Here is a 19,090-nt window from a genome sequence, read left to right as displayed (position 1 = left end):
TAATGAACAATGACCATTCAGGCTTCTCTTCCCCTTACTACCCCTGGTGATTCATTTCATTATTAGAGAACTACATTCATTAATAATCCTTCCTCTCCTCCTGAGCACATTCTCCCAGATGATGCACTATGATGAACCCTATTTGTTGGCTCACTTACCACTCTCAGAATTACCCAGCACAAGAACTGATGACGAAACCTGGTCAGATATACCAAAGAGAAGTAGCACTTTAATCACAACTAATGGGCCCAAACTGAAACAGAATTAATGAAGACAAAAACAGTAGAACTTGAAGAAAAATTATACATACTAATTTTATTGAGGCCAGGGAGGAATAGTTTTTTTTTTTTCCTTTTTTTTAAAGAGTAAAGAGCTCTGAATAAAAGAGCAGACAACAAATGCTTGGGGGAAGGAGAAAAATTACTAAAATTACCAAACAGAATTAAGTAGAAAAATACACAACAAAATAGCAATTTAGAAAATCAACTTAAGAAATGTCCTACTATCAGTCTGGACAACATGGTAAAACTCCGTCTCTACAAAAAGTACAAAAAATTAGCCCAGGGTGGTGGCACACACCTGTAGTCCCAGCTACCTGGGAGGCTGACGTGGGAAGATCACTTGAGCCAAGGAGGTGGAAGATCACTTGAGCCCAGGAGATGGAAGCTGCAGTGAGCCGAGACTGCGCCACTGCACTCCAGCCAGGGCAACAGAGCGAGACCACTGAAAGAAGGTGGACTGACGGACGGATAGAGGAACGGATGGAAGGAAGGAAAGATGAAATGCCCTAATATTGTATAGTAAAGTGTCAAAGACACATACATCATGATAAAAAGATTAGAGATGAGGTGGCCAGACGTGCGATATCTGTAAAACAGGATTTTTAGAACAAGAAAAGGCAAAGAATGAACATTTTAAAAATTTAAATTAAAAAAAAAAAGTTTAAAGAAGGAAAAGGAAACAAAAACTTCCTAATGTTGATTACTGACTTGAGTCTTCTTATCTGATGGGCTCCATGAAATACTGGGGCAGCAACTGGGGGTTGGAGGGGAAGCTACACATGTAGACTCTCCTGGTAAAATATCTGAATTTCAACAATAAAAATTTACAAGCTCCAAATATGGAAAATATTTCACTTAATTTTACTTAAAATAAGAGGAAAGAGATCTAGACTACCAGTCATTTCACTGGTAAATGTAAATGCTAAACATCTATGGAGAGCTGGGTATGGTATGTGGTGACACACACCTGTAGTCCCAGTTACTTGGGAAGCTTAAGTGGAAGGATTGGTTGAGTCCAGGAGTTTGATCTGGGCAACACTGGGAGACCCCATCTCTTTTTTTATTTATTTTTTTACTTTTTATATATTTTTTTGAGACAGAGTCTTGCTCTGTTACCCAGGTTGGAGTGAGGTGGCGCGATCTCAGCTCACTGCAAGCTCCGCCTCCTGGGTTTACACCATTCTCCTGCCTCGGCCTCCCGAGTAGCTGGGACTACAAGGCACCCACCACCACGCCCGGCTAATTTTCTGTATTTTTAGTGGAGAAGGGGTTTCACTGTGTTAACCAGGATGGTCTCAATCTCCTGACCTCGTGATCCGCCCGCCTCAGCCTCCCAAAGTGCTGGGATTACAGGCGTGAGCCACTGTGCCTGGCGGACCCCAACTCTTAAAACAGAAAAAAGAAAGTTTAAAAAAAAAAAAAAAAGCCTATGAAGCAGTATTTACAAAATCCTAGAGGAAAAATGTAGACAATGTGTTGCTTATGAATATTGATAAAAGACATTTACAGATATTCTCTGATTTTGGAAGTAGAACAGCCATTCACTCTGGGGGGGGGGGGGGGGTAAGGGTTATCCAAAGTAGTTCCATTAAGAAAAATATGATTGGGAATAAAGATCTCCTGAAAAGGGAAAAGACTGTTTATATAAAAACTAATGGCAGGCTGCTATAAATACCTTGTCTTTTACTCTCTAATATGTGGTCAGTCTTCATTTTCGTACTATTTTTGTTTCTTTTATTCCTTGATCAATCCTATCAGCTTTTTTATTTTTTTTTTCTTTTAAAAATCTACTTTGATCTTCTCTATTATATCACTGATTTCATTAAATTTTGCTCTAATTTTTTTCAATTATCCATTTCTTTGGGTTTATTCTATTGCATTTTTGTCTAACTTACAAAAGATTCATTTACTTATTTTCAGGTTTCTTTTTTTAAAAAAAGAACCAAGTATAGGATGATTTAAAAGAACTAAAATTTTAAGTATTGTATATTAAGAGGTAATCTGTGATAAACAAAATGTGGTATATCCATACAATGGAATAAAATTATAATATGGATGAATAAGTCTCAAAACACATTGTGTTAGGTGAAAAAAGGACAGAAACAAAAGACCACATACTATGAGTCCATTGATATAAAATGTACTGAAAAAGCAAATCTATGGATAGAAGAAAGTACATTAGTGGTTTCCTATGGCTGAGTGAAAATGAAAAAATAATTGCAAATGGGCAACACATTTCTTTTCGCATTAAAGGAAATATTCTAAAATTAGACGGTGGTGATGGTTGCATAATTCTGTGACTATAATAAAAATTGGTGAACTGTACACTTAAAATAGGTGAACTGCAAGGTATGTAAATTATGTCTCAATAAAGCTGTTTACAAAATAGATACTTTATGCCTATTTGGTAAATATATTTGTAATGTTTTAAGAAAATCTGGCCCAGTAGAGCCAGTCTTGTAATTCTAATTTAAAATGTATACTTGAATAGCTGATTTAGACTTTATGATTTTAAGCTGAAATTTTACTAAGTTTGCATCCTGAATAAGAATACTCACAAAAACTTAACAATGTTTACATTTACAATTTTAAAATATTAGATTTACAAGATTTACTTAAGTAGCTAAGGTTTTATTAAATAGTTACAGAGAAAATAAATTTAATTTACACTTACAGATTTAAATGTTTTAAGAAGTTAAATTAAGATATTTCTCAAAAGTTTGTTAAAATTAGTTACAGAATAAGATCCGTATTTAGAGAGAACTACGTTTTAAGTTTATAAATTTAAATAAAGTGAACATTTAAAAGTTAAAAATCAAAGTAACTGCATTATCTTTTCTATTCACAAAGCCATCAAGGATATTATTTTTTAAATCTCACATTTAATAAGAACTAATCAAGTGTTTACATAGAGCTCAGCAGTGTGGGGATACAGCGGTTATGTTTAAAAATATGCCCTGCCATTAAGATATTTATAATTCTAGTCAAAGAGTCAAAATTAACATGCTTTTCCACCACTACGCAGATAATTATAACTCTCCAATCCTTTATTTCTTGCCCTAAGACCAAATTTCTAATTTCCTACTTCATATTATCACCAAAATCTCCTAAATACCTAAAAACGCCCACCAAATCAAAATCATTTTACTCCTTTCCTTCATCTCAATCACAGATTCCTCCTGTATTCTGTATTCCTTACCAGGAAAATGGCATCACGAACACCTTCCCCCCAAGTTATTCAGGTTAGATAGAGACTTTAGTTAGTCACAATTCCATTCTTTCCATAAATCACCAAGTATTCCAGTAATTGAGTCCTATTCATTTTACTTCAGAAAGATTCTTCCCAATCTGTTCTCTCTTTTCCATCCTTAAATTCATTCAGGTTTTCACTATTTTTTACCTTAACAATTATAAATGTCACTCATCTTAATAATAATGACAGTTATCATTAACTGCACCCTTATTTGGTATCAGGCAAGCACTACAGCAGGTGCTTCATGCCCATAACAAAATCTTCAGAAGAACACTGTAAAACAAGTACTATTACTACCTGGAACATGTAAACAAAACAAAACAAAACTGCAAATCAAAGCAGCCAATTCATTCTCAACTGCAAAAGCCAATACCTAGATTTAAAACCATGCCTGTGATTCTAAAGCCCAGGCTCTTTTCATTTCATCACACTACCTATTAATAACATCTCTTAATTTTTAATTTATCTTAGTATTCCCCCACACCACCATCTCTACCACCAGAATCCACCCTTCATGCTGCTGCTAAAGCATCATTCTTTCTAGGTTTTAAAAACATTTGATAGCTTTCCACTGACAACAGTGAAGATTTCAAATTTCTGGATGCCATGCATGATCATTATAGGTTCTGACCCCAAATTACCTTTTCAGTCTCTCCTACTACCATATTCTGTATACATACATTATGCTCTGGCCGTACTGATCAGTCACAATACACAGTCAGTGCTTCCATGCCATTTGAGCACAATATCGCCTCAGCCTACAGTGTTCTTCCTGCAACCCTCAATCTAATTCTAAGGTATCACCCATCTCACCCCATAAGCCCCAGGCAAAGTTAGGAACATCCTCATCAGTACTCAAGTTGTACTATTTATAAACTACACTCTTTTTTGGTATTTAATCCACTCGATTTTGAGCAAAGAATTGGAGTTTATCCATCTTTTAACATCAGCCTGTTCTTTAAACTACCATTCTCAAGTAAATGCTCAATAAATATTTGTTGGATGAATGCAAATACATTCTTTTAAATTCCTACATCATTATAATTGAGAGGCTGGAGATTTTACAAGGACTCTGTTTTGTGTATCAGGCACGCTGAAGACTTGAAAAAACAGAAATAATAGAAGGATAATAGATATCTGACAAAAAAAAAAAAGATGGCTTTCTGCTCCAGCTCAACTAGGTTCCCTGTATCTATGGACCAAAACCAGAACATAATTAAGGGCTCTCTTTGCTGGCCCACGAAGAGAGGGCAGCAAACTTTTTTTGTGGAAAGCTGTAATCATAGTGAAGATAGAAATAAAATAAAACAGATAAAGTACTGAAAAACAATGGTATTAATACATTAAGGAGGGAAAAGAAAGATATACTGAGTAGTTAGAACATTATCAGAATACAGTATTTACATACATAATGCCATAAATGAGATTTAAAGGTATTAAATAAGTTACCAAAATCACAGAGGTAGTGAGTAGCTAGGTCAGATTAAGTCTTTGGAAATACAAGGACAGTTTTGTTGCATTTTTTCTAGTATATCAAACTGTCTAGGTTAACTATGCTTAGAAAGAAACCATTTAAATGCAAATCTGAGGTTGATTAGGAATGAGTCAATTACATCAGTTCACAATCCATAGGCCACAATCCCGTCATTACAAGGTCGGTAAATCCATATGAGCACTGTTTGTAAATTAAATAAAAATGTGCTTATATAGCCACTAACTACTCTTTTTTAACACATCCTGCTACAAAACAGGATGTGTTAAATATTTAAATATGTTTAAATATGTATTCATTTAAAAAGCACTACTGAATCCATAATCTCTTTTTTACATCACATTTTTTTCTCAAAGATACCAAAAGTACAAATTACAGTGTGAGAGGTAAGCATTCTTTTGGGTTTTTTTGCTTCTCTCTCTCTCTGTCTCTCTCTTTCTCTTTCTCTACTTCAGTGGAAGTTTAAAGGAAGACCTCCTATTCCTTGGGAATAATGGAGTTAACTAAGTAAAAACAAAATTATAAGCTGAATGTTTTCCTTCACTTTACCTAAAATGGAAATTTCTACAGTTGAAAGAACAGAGATAAAAACTAAACTTTGAAAGTTCTTAGGGTTGGAAAGGTGGGGATTCCTTTTCTATCCCTTCCCATCCTCTCCCTATTCTTTTGTCCATTTACTCTCTTCTTTCCAGAGTTAGCCCCAACCTAGAACTAGCATGCTTGCGGGAGCTTTATACTGTTAGGAGATGCATTTATTATCTTTGGTGTGTGGAGATCTCAATAACTCTGTATTGTTTTAAAATTACTATGGGCCGAGTGTCAAGGTTCATGTCTGTAATCCCAGCATTTTGGGAGGCCGAGGTGGGTGGATCACCTGAGGTCAGGAGTTCGAGACCAGCCTGGCCAACATGGTAAAACCCTGCCTCTATTAAAAATACAAAAATTAGCTAGGCTTCGTGGCATGTGCCTGTAGTCCCAGCTACTCAGGAGGCTGAGGCGGGAGAATCGCTTGAGCCTGTGTGGCGGAGGTTGCACTGAGCTGAGATCATGCCACTGCACTTCAGTCTGGGCAACAGACAGAGAATCTGTCTCAAAAAAAAAATGGTAATAATAATAATAAAGCTAATAAAATTACTTTGCAAGTAATTTACTGAAAAGAAATTAAAGTTACTCATATTTCCCCCCATTCCTCACAAGCGGTGAACTCTATTTGAGATAAGTATTTCAGTCTTAATACATTTCTGAATTTAAAAAGTCAATGACATAAGGTATGACTATACGGTAATAGTGAGATCCCTCCTTATCCCACACGCCTCTAAATACCAGAAATGTCAGTAACATCCATATAAGTGCTATTGTACAAAGCTGTGAAGAGAGCATTTAGAGAGCTGAGAAAAAAATTATCTAGGAGGCAAGATTTTTTTTCTTTTTAGTTTTTAGAGACAGAGTCTTTCTGTTGCCCAGGCTGGGTTGTAATGGCACAATCGTAGCTCACTGTAACCTCAACTCCTGGGGTCAAGCAATCCTCCTGCCTCAGCCTCCTGAGCAGCTTGGACCACAGGCATGCATCACAACAGCTAGCTTATTTTTAATTTTTTCTTTAGAGACAGAGTCTTGCTATGTTGCCCAGGCTGGTCTCAAACTCCTGGTCTCAAGCGATCCTTCTGCCTTAGCCTCCCAAAACACTGGGATTACAGGCAAAGGAGGTAACATTTCTGAGCACTCAATGAAGTGAGGGAGCAAGCCACATGGAGACACATGTGTGTTCTAGGCAGAGTGAACGGCACTGAGGTAGTTAAGGTATGAAGTATAGTATATTGAGAATTAGTAAGAAAGAGGGGATGGTCAGCAAGGTGATTAAGATGGGCAGTACAAGATGAGGTAAGAGATTTAGAGGTATGATCATATAGCAGTGAGGAGACTGGATTTTGAATTTTAATAGAAATCCACTGAAGTTTTATATTTAGGTAGTGGTAGAGATAAAATAATCAGATACATATTGTTTAAGATTACCAGGTAGCTGTACAGAGAACAGATTATTGGATAAAGTATTAGGAGACTATTATGACAACAGCCTTGGCAAGAGGTAGTGGTAGCAATGGAGGTAGAGGGCAGTGACTACATAGAGGGTACACATCAAAGATAAAACCAACTTGCTTGATGATGTGCTGATGTGGACTGTGAGGGAAAATGACACTTAGGCTTTTGGTCTGTGAACTGAGTAAATGGTAGTCTAACTTTCTAGGATGGAGAAGACTGGAGCATAAATGTTTGGCAGACAGAGATTTAGTTCAGTTTTGGAGATAAGTCTGAGATGCTACTTAGAAATCAAAGTAGATCTATGAAGAAGGCAACCGAACAGGTGACTGGGAAGTTAAAAGGGAGACACTGAGATGGGGCAATATAAAATTGGCAATCAGTAAGGTACAGATAGAATTTAAAGCTTTAGAACGAGGTAAGATCATATTAAGTTAAGGAAAGGAAGGAACAGGACCAAACACTGGAGCATTCCAATGTTTAAAGATTAGAAAGAAAAAGAGACTGAAAATTAAGATCAGGTCTTTTTTACTGTTCTATCTTTACCATCTAGCAAACAACTTGATGGTAAGTACTCAAAAAATACTAGCTGATCTGAACTGTTATATATGGCAGTGTTATTAAAATAAAGACACATCTTACCCCATTCCAAATGTCATACGAGAGGACTCTGAAAGGAAACCGATTCCTTTTAATATAATCAAACACATCTAAATATATCTAATTTATATATTTTAAAAATCATTACTTTTTACCACACTTCTAATACACCATAATATATTGCAGTACAAAAGATAAACCCTCAGTCTGGCCCCAATTGAAGGATGCATTAGAAAATTTTAAACTGTACCAAAGTTTGAGTCAGCTCTCAGATTTATATACAAAATTCTTAATAGTTCTCCCCTACTCAAAAATGTTCAACGATTAGCTACTGCCTGCATAATAAAATTCAAACTGCTCGTCTGGCTTCCAAATTCTTCCAAAAGTGAATCTTTTCAACACTCCTTTTCAAGGTCCTTCAAGAACAATCTGCTTCTCAAGCAGGCCTTGATTTTCTGTGTCTTCATCCTTCTCTTCACCTTGTTCCTTCTAAAATGTACTCTCAGGCCAGATGCGGTGGCTCATGCCTGTAATCCCAGCACTTTGGGAGTCCAAGGAGGTCGGATCACGAGGTCAACGGATCAAGATCATCCTGGCAAACATGGTCAAACCCCATCTCTACTAAAAATACAAAAATTAGCTGGGCGTGGTGGTGAGCGTCTGTAGTCCCAGCTGCTCAGGAGGCTGAGACAGGAGAATCACTTGAACCCCCAGGAGGTGGAGGCTGCAGTGAGCCAAGATCGCACCACTTCACTCCAGCCTGGGTGACAAAGCAAGACTCCATTACCAAAAAAAAAAAAAAAGTTATCTCAAATATCAACAGTCTTGATCCTATGTGGTCTTCCAGGCCATAGTTCGAAAGTCCCTTCCAACTGTTATCTTTCCTCCCAAATGATTCCCAGTATTTTTCACTTTATTTTTCCTTCATTTTCAACATGAATGTACGTTTTATGTATCCAACTGAATTTTACATTCACTGTTGTAGTGTAATAAAAGGAGTACTACAACTCTAGGAAGTGAGATGTAGTGGTTAAGAACGTGAATTACGAAGCCAGATCACCTGGGTTCAAATATCTGATTCTGCCTTTTAAAAGCTCTATGACCTTGGATAATTTTTTTTTTTTTTTTTCCTGAGATGGAGTCTTGTTCTGTTACTCAGGCTGGAGTACAGTGGCGCGATCTTGGCTTACTGCAACCTCCACCTCCTGGGTTCAAGTGATTCTCCTGCCTCGGCCTCCCAAGTAGCTGGGACTACAGACGCCCACCACCATGCCCAGCTAATTTGTGTATTTTTAGTAGAGATGGGGTTTCACCATATTGGCCAGGCTGTTCTAGAACTCCTGACCTTGTGATCTGCCCGTATCAGCCTCCCAAAGTGCTGGGATCACAGGCATGAGCCACCGCGCCTGGCCAAATCTTGGACAATTTATTTGTCTTCTTCACACCTCACTTTCCTTGGATATAAATTTATAATGTGATTAGACAAGTATTTGTAAATTATTTAGAATAATATCTGAAAGCATATTAGAGGCATTATATTATAAAGTGTTAGGAAGGAAAGAAGGCAGAGAGGTTATGTTTTCAGTCTGTTAACACCTCTTTTGTTCCCTATGATTTAAAAGACTACACACAACAATAATTATAACTCTGTGTTGATGGACAAAAATGCATAAAGATTTATTGGAGGGGGGGACAGCTATATAGCAGCAAAGTTATTTTATATACTATTGAAACTAAGTTGTTACTAATTCAAAATAGACTGCTACAAATGAAGGTGTTAATTATAATCCCCAGGACAAACACTAAGAAAATAACTATTATGTAGTAAAAGAAATGAGAAGGGAATAAAAATGGTAATATCTATGTAACACAAAAATCAGTCATGGAGGGCTTGAACAAAACTGATATAAGACAGGCAGAAAGAAATACAAAATGGCAAATGTCCCCTCTTATCAGCAATTACATTACATGTAAATGGAGTAAAGCCTCCAATTAAAAGGCATGTATGGGCAGAATGAATTTAAAAAGCATTATCCAACAATATTCTGTACACAAGACATTTGATTTAGATCTAAGAATACAAAGAGGTTGAAGGTGAAAGAAAAGAAAAAGCCCATGCAAACAGTAACCAAAAAAGAAATGGAGTGGCTATACTAGTATCAGACAAAATAGGCACTGCGATGGTCTAAATGTTGGAGTCCCCCCAAAAATTCATATGTTGAAATCCTATCACCTCCAAGGTGATAGTATTAAGAAGTGGGGCCTTTGGAAGCTGATTAGGAAAATAAGGTCAGTGCCCTCATAAATGGGATTAGTGCCCTTATAAAAGAGGCACCAAGAGATCCCTCATCCTTTGGTCATATGAGAACATAGGAAAAGACAGTCATACATGAACCAGAAAGCGGCCCCTCACCATACCAAATCTGTTTGTGTCTTCATCTTGAACTTCCCAGCCTCCAGAACTGTGAGAAATAAATTGTTTTTTCTATAAGCCACTTATGCAGCCCAAGTGGACTAAGAAAGGCATTAAGACAAAACTACTTAAAAAGACAAAGGACATAATATAATGTTAAGAGTCAATCAATCAATAACATTTAAGAATTAAAAACATATATGCCCCTAACAACACGGCCCCAAATTCTATGAAGCAAAAACTGACAGACTTGAAGGAAGAAATGGTTCAACAATAATAGCTAGAGACTTCAACACCCTACTTTCAATAATGGGTGGTACAACTAAGCAAAAGATACATAAGGAAAAAGAAGACTTAAACAACATTGTTAGGCAACTAGACCTAAAAGACATATGCTGAACACTCCAACCAACAGCAGCAGAATACACATTCTTTTCAAGTGCACTGGAACATCCTTTCCAGGGTAGCACATATGTTAGACCACAAAAAAAATTTTCAGTAAATTTCAAAAGACTGAAATCACACAAAGTATCTCTTCCAACCACAATGCAATTAAGTTAGAAATCAATAACAGGAAAACTGAAAAATTTAAAAATATGTGGAAATTAAACAATACATTCTTAAATAGTTACTCAAAAAAGTAACTACAGGCTAGGTGCGGTGGCTCACGCCTGTAATCCCAGCACTGTGGGAGGCTGAGGCGGGTGGATCACCTGAGGTCAGGTGTTCGCAACTAGCCTGGCCAACATGGTAAAAATCCGTCTCTACTAAAAACACAAAAATTAGTTGGGCGTAGTGGCGTGCACCTGTAATCCCTGCTACTCAGGAGGCTGAGGAAGAACTGCCTGCACTCCAGGGTGGGCGACAGAGTGAGACCTTGTCTCAAAAAAAAAAAAAAAGAGTCAAGACAAAAATCAGTATCAATGAACCCAAAGTTTCTTGAAAAAAAATCAATATTGACAAACCTTTAACTAGACAGACCAAGAAAAAAGAAGAAAGAAGACTCAATTTACTAAAATCAGGAATAAAACTGGGGACATCTTTACAATCTTACAGAAATAAAAAAGATTACAAGAGAATACTATGAACTATTGTATGCCAACAAATTAGATAATCTAGATGAATGGATAAACCTCTAGAAACTACCAAAACTGACTCAACTAAAAAACTGAAAAGACCTGTAACAAGTAAAAAGATGAAAACTGTAATAAAACTTCCAACAAAAAAAACCCCAGGACCATACGGCTTCATTGGTGAATCCTACCAAACATTTAAAGAAGAACATCAATCCTTCCTCCAATTCTTCCAAAAAAAGAGAAGAGGGGTGAATACTTTCAAACTCATTCTGTAAATCTAGTATTACTCTGATAGCAAAGACAGACATCATCATAAGAAAACTACAGACCAATCTCCCTCACAAATACAGACGCAAGAATCCTCAACAAAATACTAGCAAACCAAACTGAGCAGCATATGACCATCTATCATGGAACTATCCCAGAGATGCAAGGCTGGTTCAACATACAAAAATCAATTAGTTGAAAAAAAAGTCACCATATTAACAGAATAAAGTGGGGAAAAGAGAAACCTGATAATCTCAATTGACATAGGAAAAGCACTGGACAAAGTCCAACATCTTTTCATGATAAAAACACTCAACAATCTAGGAATAGAGAGGAGCTTTTTCATAACCCTGGTTATGAAACAGCTAACATACTCAACAGCAAAAGACTGAAAGCTTTCCCCTAATATCAAAAATAGGCAAGGATGTCTGATCTTACCATTTCTACTCAACACTGTCTAGAAGTTCTAGCAAGGGTGGTTAGAAAAAAGAAAAAGAAATAAAAGGCATCAAAATTGGAAAGGAAGAAGTAAAACTACTTTTATAGATGACATGATTTTATATATACATAATTCTCAAGAATCTTCAAAACACTACCATTAACCTAATAAACAAGTTCAGCAAGGTTGTAGAATACAAGATCAGCATAAGAAAATCAGTTTTAGGTTGGGCAGGGGTGACTCACACTTACAGTCCTTTGGGGAAGTGGAGGTGAGAAGATTGCTTGAGGCCAGGGGTTTGAAATCAGCCTGCACAACACAGCCAGACCCGTTCTCTACAAAATATTTTAAAGGTCAGCCAGATGTGGTACGTAGTCCTAGACTGAGGTGGGAGGATCACTTCACTCCAGGAGTTCAAAGTTACACTGAACTAGGATCATGCCACTGCCACTCCGGCTTGGGCGACACAGCAAGACTCTGTCCCAAACAAAACAAAACAAAAAACCACACACATACCAAGAAAATAACGAGTGTTGGTAAAGGAAGTGAAGAAATGAGAACCCTCACACATTGCTGGTGGGAATGCAAAATGGTGCAGATGCTCTGGAAAACAAGTTAGGTGTTTCTCAAAAAGTTAAAAATAGAATTACCAAATGACCCAGCATTCCGGAAACTCCTAAGTATATACTCAAGAGAAATGAAAACAGGTGTTCAAAAAGTCATACATGAATGTTCACAGCAGCATTATTCATAATAATCTGACAGTGGAAACACTCAAATGTCCACCAACTAAAGAATGGATAAACAAAATGGAGTATAACCATCCAATGGAATATTATTCAACCATAAAAAGGAACTGGTTAAGGACTCAAAATTTATGTTACTCCCAAAATTCATGTTAACGCCCTAACCCCAGTGTGGCTATATGTGGAGACAAGGTCTCTAAGGAAGCAACAAAGATGAAATAACGTCAGAAGGGTGGGTCCCTGATCTGACAGAATTAGTGTCCTTGTTAGGACAGAAACCAGAGAAAGTGCACACACGCTCAAGATCACTTGTGCTGCCTCCCTGTATAAGCACAGACAAAAGGCTGTGTGAGGTTAAAGTGAGAAGGTAGCTACCTACAAGCCAGAAGAGGCCTCTCAGCAGAAACAAATACAGATGGACCTTGATCTGTACTTCCAGCCTTCAGAACTGTAAGTAAGTAAGTATCTGCGGTTTAAGCCACTAAGCCTGTGGTATTTTGGTTACGGCAACCTGAGCTGACAACACGAATGAGTACTGATACATACAACAACATGGATGAACTTCAAAAATACGCTAAATGAAAGCCAGATACAAAAGGCTGTATATTGTATGATTCCATTTATATGAAATGTCCAGAACAGGAAAATTGACAGACATAAAAGATATTATGGAGGAAATATGGAAATAGAAGTGACTATGTAATAGGTATGGTCTATCTTTTGGGGGTGATCAAAATGCTATACAATTAGTGTAATGGTTGTAAAACACTGTGAATATACTAAAAGTCACTGAATTATACACACCTTAAAATGGCTCAAATGGTGCGGCCGGGCGCGGTGGCTCAAGCCTGTAATCCAGCACTTTGGGAGGCCGAGACGGGCGGATCACGAGGTCAGGAGATCGAGACCATCCTGGCTAACACGGTGAAACCCCGCCTCTACTAAAAAAAAAAAATACAAAAAACTAGCCGGGCGAGGTGGCGGGCGCCTGTAGTCCCAGCTACTCAGGAGGCTGAGGCAGGAGAATGGCGTAAACCCAGGAGGCGGAGTTGCAGTGAGCTGAGATCCGGCCAGTGCACCCCAGCCTGGGCGACAGAGCGAGACTCTGTCTCAAAAAAAAAAAAAAAAAAGGTGAATTTTAATTATTTAAAAGGGAGTGAAATATCGGAAGATACAACTTGGATTACTCTCAAATACATGTTGAGTGAACGAAGCCAGTCTCAAATGGTTACATAGTGTATGATTCCATTTATATGACATTCTCTAAAAAACTTAACTATAGCAAATGAATAGATCAGAGGCTGCCAGAGGTTTTGGGTGGGGCAATTAGAAAAGACAGCACAGGGAACTTTTTCAGGTCATAAAACTATTCTGTTTCTTAGTTGTGGTATTGGGTATACAAATTTACATATGTGGTAAAATTCATACAACTGTACACAAAAATGGTTTTACTACAACTTAATTTAAAAAACACAATTTCTCTTACACAAAAAATCCATCAGTCTATTTTGCACTTGACCAATGTTTATCTGTAACATCATTATTAGTCATTTGGAAAGCATTAACTCACTGAGGTATGTGCATTTTCCAAATGTTGACATATTTCATCACACAATATAACACCAAAAAAAAAAAAAAAAATTACACTTGTTAATATCACTACTGATCCTATCAGAAAGGTCTTTTAAGGGAAGTTCTCATGCCCGCAGTGGTGGATTTAAGTTTTCCAATATTCTATTTTTTTTTTTCTTGGAAGATGAAATTGACAACTTTTTTTTTTTTTTTTTTTTTTTTTTTATAGAGGTGGAGTCTTGCTCTGTCACGCAGGCTAGAGGGCAGTGGCATGATCTGGCTCACTACAACCTCTGCCTCCCGGGTTCAAGCGATTCTCCTGCCTCAGCCTCCTGAGTAGCTGGGATTACAGGTGGCCACCACCAAGCCTGGCTAATTTTTGTATTTTTAGTAGAGACATGGTTTCACTATGTTGGCCAGGCTGGTCTCAAACTCCTAACCTCACGATCCGCCCACCTCGGCCCCCCAAAGTGCTGGGATTACAGGAATCAGCCACCACACCTGGCCCACTTCATTCATTTTTAAGACAATGTTTGCTAAATACTGAAATCTGAATAACCACAGTTCGTCAGATATTCTTCCAAGTAAAATGGTATTCTATGAAAAAAGTAGGCCAGGTGTGGTGGTTCATGCCTATAATCCCAGCACTCCGGGAGGCTGAGGTGGGTGGATCACCTGGGGTCAGGAGTTCGAGATCAGCCTGGCCAACATGATGAAACCCTGTCTCTACTAAAAATACAAAAATTAGCTGGATGTGGGGGTGAACACCTGTAATCACAGCTACTCGGGAGGCTGAGGCAGGAGAACTGCTTGAACCCAGGAGGCAGAGGTTGCAGTGAGCTGAGATGGCGCCATTGCACTACAGCCTGAGTGAGAGTAAGACTCCGTCTCAAAAAAAAAAAAAAAAGTAGCTAGTTTAGCTTGCAACTCGATCACTTAAGTGCTTTTATGCATATTTCCAACTGCATTGCAAAAAATATTAAGGAACCCCAAGGCTTATGATTTAGTAAAAGTAGTATATTTTTATTGCTTCATTGTGGGCATTCTTAGGTAAAACTGGCACATACTATTGAGTGCAAGGCAGTGAAAGACTACAATGACTACTATAAAAGTTTGGTGCCACTGTCTTAATTTGTGCACCAGAGCAATTTTACCCATCATCACTTCTTCCATATCAGTACAACTGTCAACACAGTGCAAAGGGGAAATGACACGTTAATATCATCATGAAAAGAATTTTGACCTTTCTGATTCCTAAAGGAGTCTCAGGAACCACCAGGGGCCCAGGGACCACACTTGGAGGCCCTGAAGGATCAAATCAATCTATTTTTGTCACAGTTTTCTTGCTCTATTTATTAAAGTTACAACTAATAGTCACACTTTCAGAATACTGTAGCGTATCTTTAGTTCCCAATTTGCTGAGTAAAAGAATGTAAAGTTATATGATTAGAGTACTGGTTTAAAGATAAGAATATATGGGTACTTTTGACTGGAGATGTGGAAGCAGTAGGATACCTCAGGATCTAGTCTAATTATTCCAAGTGCTCAGGAAAAGATGTAGAGAGTTTACAGATGGCATTAAAGATTAGACAAACAATCCAGTAAAATCTCTTAAGGTTGGTAAGTACAAGGCAATGCTTTTAAGGAAAAAACCACCCAAATTAGATTTATACAAGGACCCTAAGCAATCAGTAAGTCCTAAGTGTCATATATTCTTCTCTGAATCTGCAATTATTAGAAAGAATGTCATTACAGCTAAAAGAGAATACTATAAGTTGTTGAACGTTTTTGGGAAGAATATTATAAACTAAACAGTATGAGTTAAGAATCCCTAATCTGAAAATCTGAAATCCAAAATACTCCCAAATCTGAAACTTTTTTAGCATCGTCATGATCCTCAAAGGAAATGCTCATTGGAGGATTTCGGATTAGAAATGCTCAACTGGGGCCGGGCGCGGTGGCTCAAGCCTGTAATCCCAGGACTTTGGGAGGCCGAGACGGGCGGATCACGAGGTCAGGAGATCGAGACCATCCTGGCTAACACGGTGAAACCCTATCTCTACTAAAAAATACAAAAAACTAGCCGGGCGAGGTGGTGGGCACCTGTAGTCCCAGCTACTCGGGAGGCTGAGGCAGGAGAATGGCGTGAACCCGGGAGGCGGAGCTTGCAGTGAGCCGAGATCTGGCCACTGCACTCCAGCCTGGGCAACAGAGCGAGACTCCGTCTCAAAAAAAAAAAAAAATAGAAATGCTCAACTGGTAAGCATAACTCAAATATTCCAAAATCCAAAACAATTCTGGTTCCAAGCATTTGGAATAAGAGACACTCAACCTGTATACCTCTTACGTGGTGATGAACTGATTATTGAAGTTCTGAGTGCAGTTCAACAAAGCAAATATAAAGAACTAGAATGATATATGACAAAGTCTTTAGCCGGACACGGTGGCTCATACCTGTAATCCCAGCACTTTGAGAGGCCAAGTGGGGCAGATTACTTGAAGTGAGGAGCTCGAGACCAGCCTGGCCAACATGGTAAAACCTCATCTCTACTAGAAATAAAAAAATTAGCAGGGCATGGGGGTGCACGCCCCTAGTCCTAGCTACTCGGGAGGCTGAGGCACAAGAATCGCTTGAACCTGGAAGGGGGAGGTTGCAGTGAGCTGAGAGAGAGCCACTGCGCTCCAGACTCTATCTCAAAAAACAAATACAATCTTTAAAATCATTAAGGGAAACATATCAAGAAATATTAAAACAGGGCATCCTTTTTAACAAAAATATAAAATAAAATCTAAAGTATCCTATAATTAGAACTTTAAGTAAAACCTGATCAACCCAAATTCTTTTTTTTTCTTTTCGGTTCATCCTGAACAACCCAAATTCTTAACTGAAATCCTTTTTAAAAAAACATTTAGCCAAGTTCGGTGGCTCACACCTGTAATCTCAGCACTTTGGGAGGCAGAGGCAGGGATCACTTGAGTCCAGGAGTTTGAGATCAGCTTGGGCAACACAGGGAGACCTTGTCTCTACTTTAAAAAAAAAAAAAAAAAAAAAGATTCAATTAGCCAGGAGCAGCGGCACTGGCCTGTGATCCCAGCTACTTGGGAGGCTGAGGCAGGAGGGTCACTAGGGCCTGGGAGGTCAAGGGTACAGTGAGCTGTGATCATGCCACTGCACTCCAGCCTGGGAAACAGAGTGAAACCCTGGCTCAAAAAAATAAAAACAAAAACAAAAACAAAACCTATTTAACATTCTAACGCTAAAAGAGAAACAAATGACAAGTCAACAAACGATTAAGAATGCAATTTTTAAAAAGATGTATTGTTACATTCTAGGCTCAAAACACACTGGGTCCAAATCTGAAAGCTTTATCATTTTCAAATGAGAAGTGATGTTCTAAATAACTGTAAAGCAGTGCGTTTCCTTAAATTAAGTATATACTAAAGCCAAAATAATGTGGTATTTATTTAAGGGCATTTTCCCAAAAGGTCTATAAATAGATTTACAGGAAACTTCCAGTTGAACAGTGATAGGTTTATTGGTGGGAACAAACTATTCAGAGAAGTATGTGAAGACATCTTAAAAGTCCTATTACTACATATAATGGATAAAATATGTGTTAAGTGCACACATATACCCACTCCCCTCCCCAACAAACACACACATCAAGCTAAGCTGAAAAGGTAGGTAGGAAATGCCTCATGTACCAGAAATGGAGAATCTGGAGGACAGTGCTGAGAGTGCACTGATTAATATGGGTAACATAGCAACTTGGGTTTTAATACACATGCAGGGGCAGAAGGGTCTTAAGAAATGAAACTGAGACTCTTGCATAAACACTAGGACCCTAGACCTTACTCAAAAGTGTGGTCCACTGACCTGCCATATCAGCATTGGGCAGCTTGTTCCACAGAAATGTAAATTCTTGTACCTCAACCCAGACCTAATCAATCAGAATATCTGGAAATGGTATTCAAGAATGTTGGTTTTAACAAGCTTTCCAGGTGATCAGGTGATTCTTATGTTTACTAAAGTTTGAGAAGTGCTGTCCTAGAAACACTGCAGAAAGGTTTGACGCGGGGGTGGGGGGGTGGGGGGCGGAATCCAAACACTGGCAAAGGAAGTTCTTCTCTTCCGAGGTACAGAGAAAGGATGAGCCCCGCTGGACAAAGTGAACCCCTTGCTTATGCCCTGCACAGGAATCCAAATATACTACTTTAGCAGTTTTCAAATATGTTGCTCCCAGGATCACTTTATACTCTTAAAAATTACTGAAACCGCTAAAGACCTTTTGTTTATGTAAATTATATCTTTGATATTTGCTGTATTTGAAATTAAACAGAAAATGGACTCACATTCCATTAGTTGTCAGTGATGGTATAATTACATACGATAACCTCTGGAAAACTTCACTAGTGAGAGAATGAAGAGTGAAAGGCAAATAACAGCTTAGTATAATTATTATGAAAATAGTTTTGACCTCCTGAATCTTCAGAAGTCCCCAAACTTGTATAATTTATGCAAAATTATTACAAATGAGGTGAATTATTATATATTTAACAGTATAAACATCTGAAATGTTATATGGTATATGTAATAATCATATATCTGTGAGCTATATCACTTTAAAAAAAATCCATTATTTCTTAAGAAACTTCCACTCTTGATTTAGCCATTACACAATGTACACATGTATCAAAACATGTTGGACACCATAAATATATACAATTTTTGTCAATTAAAATAATTCATTAATTAAAAAGAAACTACCATTCAAGAGAATGAGAAGGTAAACCACAGACTGGGAAAAAAATATCTGCAAAAAACATCTGATAAAGGCCTGTTATTCAAAATATACACAAGATACTTAAAATTCAACAACAGGAAGACAAACAACCTGATTGAAAAATGGGCAA

General features: G+C 37.8%; 1 protein-coding gene and 1 long non-coding RNA gene across 36 annotated transcripts in view; both read right to left on the bottom strand.

The window, feature by feature from the left end:
• LCOR (ligand dependent nuclear receptor corepressor) overlaps positions 1 to 19,090 on the bottom strand; it is a 154,076-nt gene that overhangs the window by 75,852 nt on the left and 59,134 nt on the right. The gene's annotated exons all lie outside the window — the stretch shown is intronic.
• Positions 6,982 to 12,317, bottom strand: LOC144331237 (uncharacterized). The gene is made up of 2 exons (XR_013398224.1): positions 10,883 to 12,317; positions 6,982 to 8,190 (listed from the first exon to the last, which is right to left on the bottom strand). It is a non-coding gene; the product is annotated as an uncharacterized LOC144331237 (long non-coding RNA).

Source organism: Macaca mulatta, chromosome 9 (assembly GCF_049350105.2).
Source record: "Macaca mulatta isolate MMU2019108-1 chromosome 9, T2T-MMU8v2.0, whole genome shotgun sequence".
Taxonomy (NCBI): domain Eukaryota; kingdom Metazoa; phylum Chordata; class Mammalia; order Primates; family Cercopithecidae; genus Macaca; species Macaca mulatta.
The sequence above is the reverse complement of the archived record's forward strand: the minus strand, read 5'-3'. Positions and strand labels throughout refer to the sequence as shown.